Source organism: Schistocerca nitens, chromosome 1 (genome assembly GCF_023898315.1).
Source record: "Schistocerca nitens isolate TAMUIC-IGC-003100 chromosome 1, iqSchNite1.1, whole genome shotgun sequence".
Classification (NCBI taxonomy): domain Eukaryota; kingdom Metazoa; phylum Arthropoda; class Insecta; order Orthoptera; family Acrididae; genus Schistocerca; species Schistocerca nitens.
This window is the reverse complement of record NC_064614.1, coordinates 445134845-445140550: the sequence shown is the minus strand read 5'-3', so window position 1 is coordinate 445140550 and position 5706 is coordinate 445134845.

Sequence of the window (5706 nt, the reverse complement as noted above, 5' to 3'; positions counted from 1 at the left end):
CGAACCCATCGTTCTACCATTCCTAGACCGGCAAGGGAACTTGCTGTTCCAACAGGACAATGCACGTCCGCATGTATCCCGTGCCACCCAACGTGCTCTAGAAGGTGTAAGTCAACTACCCTGGCCAGCATGATCTCCGGATCTGTCCCCCATTGAGCATGTTTGGGACTGGATGAAGCGTCGTCTCACGCGGTCTGCACATCCAGCACGAACGCTGGACCAACTGAGGCGCCAGGTGGAAATGGCATGGCAAGCCGTTCCACAAGACTACATCCAGCATCTCTACGATCGTCTCCATGGGAGAATAGCAGCCTGCATTGCTGCGAAAGTTGGATATACACTGTACTAGTGCCGACATTGTGCATGCTCTGTTGCCTGTGTCTATGTGCCTGTGGTTCTGTCAGTGTGATCATGTGATGTATCTGACCCCAGGAATGTGTCAATAAAGTTTCCCCTTCCTGGGACAATGAATTCACGGTGTTCTTATTTCAATTTCCAGGAGTGTATATTATACTAGAAGTGACATGTGATTACATTTTCACGCAATTTGGGCGTAGATCCTGAGAAATCAGTACCCAGAACAACCACCTCTGGCCGTAATAACGGCCTCGATACGCCTGGGCATTGAGTCAAACAGAGCTTGGATGGCGTGTACAGGTACAGCTGCCAATGCATCTTCAACACGATACCACAGTTCATCAAGACTAGTGACTCGCGTATTGTGACGAGCCAGTTGCTCGGCCACCATTGACCAGACGTTTCCAGTTGATGAGAGATCTGGAGAATGCGCTGGCCAGGGCAGCAGTCGAACATTTTCTGTATCCACAAAGGCCCTTACAGGACCTGCAACATGCGGCGGTGCATTATCCTGCTGACATGTAGGGTTTCGCAGGGATCGAATGAAGGGTAGAGCCACGGCACGTAACACATCTGAAATGTAACGTCCACTGTTCAAAGTGCCGTCAATGCGAACAAGAGGTGACCGAGACGTGTTACCAATGGCACCCCATACCATCACGCTGGGTGAATCGCCAGTATGGCGATGACGAATACACGCTTCCAGTTGCGTTCACCGCGATGTCGCCAAACACGGATGCGACCATCATGATGCTGTAAACAGAAACTGGATTCATCCGAAAAAAGGACGTTTTGCCATTCGTGCACCCATGTTCGTCGTTGAGTACACCATCGCAGGCGCTCCTGTCTGTGATGCAGCGTCAAAGGTAACCGCAGCCATGGTCTCCGAGCTGATAGTCCATGCTGCTGCAAACGTCGTCGAGCTATTCGTGCAGATGGTTGTTGTCTTGCAAACGTCCCCATCTGTTGACTCAGGGATCGAGAGGTGGCTGCACGATCCGTTACAGCCATGCGGATATGATGCCTGCCATAGTGATACGAGGCCGTTGGGATCCAGCACGGCGTTCCTTGTTACCCTCCTGAACCCACTGACTCCATATTCTGCTAACAGTCATTGGATCTCGATCAACGCGAGCAGCAATGTCGCGATACGATAAACCGCAATCGCGATAGGCTACAATCCGACCTTTATCAAAGTCCGAAACGTGATGATACGCATTTCTCCGCCTTAGACGAGACATCACAACAACGTTTCACCAGGCAGCGCCGGTCAATTGCTGTTTGTGTATGAGAAATCGGTTGGAAACTTTCCTCATGTCGGTACTTTGTAGGTGTTGCCACCTGCGCCAACCTTGTGTGAATGCTCTGAAAAGCTAATCATTTGCATATCACAGCATCTTCTTACTGTCGGTTAAATTTCGCGTCTGTAGCACGTCCTCTTCGTGGTGTAGCAATTTTAATGGCCAGTAGTGTATTTGGTGTTCAAAGATGCGTTGCCTTATACGTCAACATTGAGCAAACATTCCTGGCCAAATTCAGGAATCTGTGTTCTAGCTTGTAGCACGAAATGTTATTGTTGTCGACAGTGGTCGGTGGGAAAGGTGCAAAGAGCATTCTCCGCAGATATGAGGCCGCGAATCCACACTCGTGTGACGCGCGGCCGCGAGGGCGAAAGCAGCGTGGCGCCTGTGAAGCTGAGCGTGCGACAGCGCGCGGCGGCGAGCAGCGAACCAGCTGACTGGCGACGCGCCGCCCAAATGAAAGGAAAGGCGCGGCCCTCCCGCCTCCTGCGCGCACAAACAAACACGCCGGGCCGGCTCCAAGTTAAAAACCATTAACCATGTAAATTGCGATGAACCTTTAATCGACGGGAATTGGCTTTTATCGCAGTACAAAGGAAATAATTGAGTGAAAAACTTGTGCATGACAAATTCTTTGTCATTTTCCACTTCCCTCCCTTTCAGCAGTGACATAGCGAGGGCACCCTTCTGTCTGTATATGTGCACTGGGAAAGCGCGCGCGCATGTGTGAGTGTGTGTGTGTGTGTGTGTGTGTGTGTCTGTGTGACTGCCAGTGCGCGAATGACCGTGTCCGTGCGAACGTGCGTGCTCGCAAAAAAAAAAAAAAAAAAAAAAAAAGGAGGATCTGGCCAATATTTTCTTCATTTTTATTTGCTCTTTTGCCTCCAGCTTTCACGGTCATGTTCCCCTTTGTCTCCTTATTGGGGAGAGCGATGAGACCCTCTCTGGCGGCCAAGTTTGCTCCCATCGATGCGCCAACTCGCTAGCGCGTCATTCTTTTAGGAGCCTGTGGAATATTTTATCCTGGGCGCCCGCCGCCGCCGCCGGCGCCAGCGCTCCGAATCAGCGCCCCGCCGCGTCGCCGTGTTACGTAAATTAGCCTCGTTACGACCACCGTAAACCGATCGCCGGCTCGCTATTAACAGTCAAACTACAGGTTCGTTTTCGCCAGTAACTCTCGTGCCCGATCCTCTGACTTACAACAGCTGTTTAGGCAGCAATTTTCAGTTATTTTAGTGCGACTCCGGTCGATGAACAGAAATTGTACTCTGTGCTGCAACTTCTTACGCCCATGCGTTTTATCACTACTACCATCAATTCTTTGACTTTAAGGCCGTTCGCAGCCTGAAAGTTTATGGCGACAGTGATAAAATGGTGTCAGTCTCTAACGGCTATTGAATTATGTCAGTTTTGATACATAGTATTTCGTGTAAAGACATCCCACGCGTCACTACCGCTGTATCGCATATACGCTGCTATGCGCCAGTTTGGAATTTACTGAACTGAAAACTGACATATCCTACATATCTCATTGACAAATTATCTACGCTAGTGATAGCGAACAAAAGCTGTTACGTCACTGAAATCGTCCGTTTACCTTAGACTAACAATAAAACTTTGACAACATCCTCCTTCTTGTAGCACGCAAGGCCAGCGGAAAACTCTCCTATTTCACTATCCTAATTTCCGTTAGTAGCAGCCTCTGTTCTATAAGACACTAACGCATGTTGGTGCGGTGGTGTGGAAGTATTCTGTAGGTGATCTGAATCGTAATGGTACAGAAACTTTCATAATTAATATTTGCTCGTCAAGGGAAGTAGAAGTGAGGGTTTGTATCTTATTACTAGGCTGCGGGCTTTCAAAATAATAAATGAAATGAAATTATGTTGGTGGCCCTCAACTACATACCCTCAGACTCAGAGTTGCAATATTAAAATTTTTTGCTGGTTTCGTTGTCTAGGGGCTGGGATACGTAGTCGCCGCATTACAGGCCAAATACTGCTGAGTCTACAGTATACGATAAGAATACACACGTGAATCGAATGGTCGAAGGTTTCTATCACTCGGCAATTGCGAATTATGAATGTAACATATAAATTTATGAAGGAAAGATTGCAATTAAATAAAATCTGCAGGTACTATTTTAACGACTTTAATGATGAGTACGATAGTAGAAGTACTTTTGAGAATGCCGTATATTTCTGAAAAACACTTATTGGTGTCGATGGTCCAGCAATTAAATAAAACATAAGTTGAATAACAGGGAAATAATAGATTCCTTCTGCACGTAATTAGTTATGAATAACAGCACAGCTCGCGAGATATTCACTTCTAAACGCACACTACGTTTTCACTGTAGAAGCCACGGAAATGTCAAAAGTGCACAAATCAGCACTACGAGATATTTCTATCTGCCACAACCACGCGCAAACCGCTCCACCCTCTCCAAGTCCCTCTTGCGACTGAGCGTCCATCGCGCCGTCACTTCCAGGACTTCCCGTGTCCTGTGCCATACTCCAGAACTACTCGTATTCTCTCTCGAAACGATGCTCTCCTCCCACTTCCATCCAGTCTCCCCATTCAATAGCGCTGTGATTGGGTAGAGCGCTCCCGCCATATCTTCAAGCCAACGCACATTCACAAACATAATGAAACACTTTCTAAACACTGGATTTAGATTTAAATAACTTAAAATTAAATAAATATTCCTATGGCTTTACCATAAACATACTCTAACACACATTATTAAATAGATAAACAAATTAAATAAACATATATCAAAGGAATAGCAACAAAAGGTAGGCCAGTAGCCTAATGTCTCTGTGCTTTCTAAAACACAGTAAATATTTAACCAATTTCTTCATAAATAGAATATATCAGATATAAACAAAGACATAGATGAATAAATATATTTATAAGCATGCTGCTACCGTTGTTTCGTGTAACTGTGGAGTACTTATGGTCTGACGCGATCGATAGTAATCGGCCACTTTGACCTCCAATAACTCATGTACTATTCATGTTACATGCCTGTAATTTATACTAATTTAGGTTTACACTAAAAGCTTTCTAACGACACGTCGATCGACAAAATCTGAAGAACCGTTTAGATTTTGGGAATTCGTTGCTGGGTGTTATTTGTATAATTTATCGTCATATACTAAACTTTTAACCAATAAAGATACTGAAAGTCTGATTACACCACCAGAATCGTCATGCAAACAATAGTAATGTACATGTTTCTTTTTGAGGTATCATGATTCATCTGGTTACTATTAATTTCTATATGAACTGTGAAATGTCTGCCATTAAGGTTTCACAAAGTCCGCCATCTTTGGCACTCCCGGCGTGTCTCCTTCATCAATACAGCGTCACCATGGAATTCCCAGCCACGTGCTAGATGGACCACGTGCTTCGGCCTTTGTGAGGCACCACGCGGATTCTAACGAGCTGGGCCCTACCACCGCGCGGGCTAGCCGTGCGGTCTTAGGCGTCTTATGACGGTTTGTGCGGCTCCCCCTGTCGGAGGTTCGAGTCCTCCCTCGGACATGGGTGTGTGTGTTGTCCTTAGCGTAAGTTAGATTAAGTAGTGCGTAAGCCTAGGGACCGATGGCCTCAGCAGTCTGGTCCCATAGTTCTTACCACAAATTTTTTCGAGCGTGCCTCGCGGCCCGAGCTGTGGCCGCCAACTCTGAACTTAGAATATTTCCAGGGCGCCGCAGCTCGCCCGTTACCTCACAAGGCTGTGAGCGAATATTCTAGATTAAATTAGTACTGTGTCATGGAATACTAGCATGCGCAGTGCTGATATGATCAGATCTTTTGGATGTGTCTGTTCGCACAAGTACACTATGATCTGTACGCCGAAACAAAAAGACAGTGTTTCAGTCCGTCACCTTATCACTCATACCGATCGAAGTGGCGCAGTGGTTAGCACAATGGACTCGCCTTCGGGAGGACAGCGGTGCAAGTCCGCGTCCTGCCATTGCTATTTAGCTTTTTCATGATTTGCCAAAATCGTTCCACACAACCGCTGGGATGGTTCCTT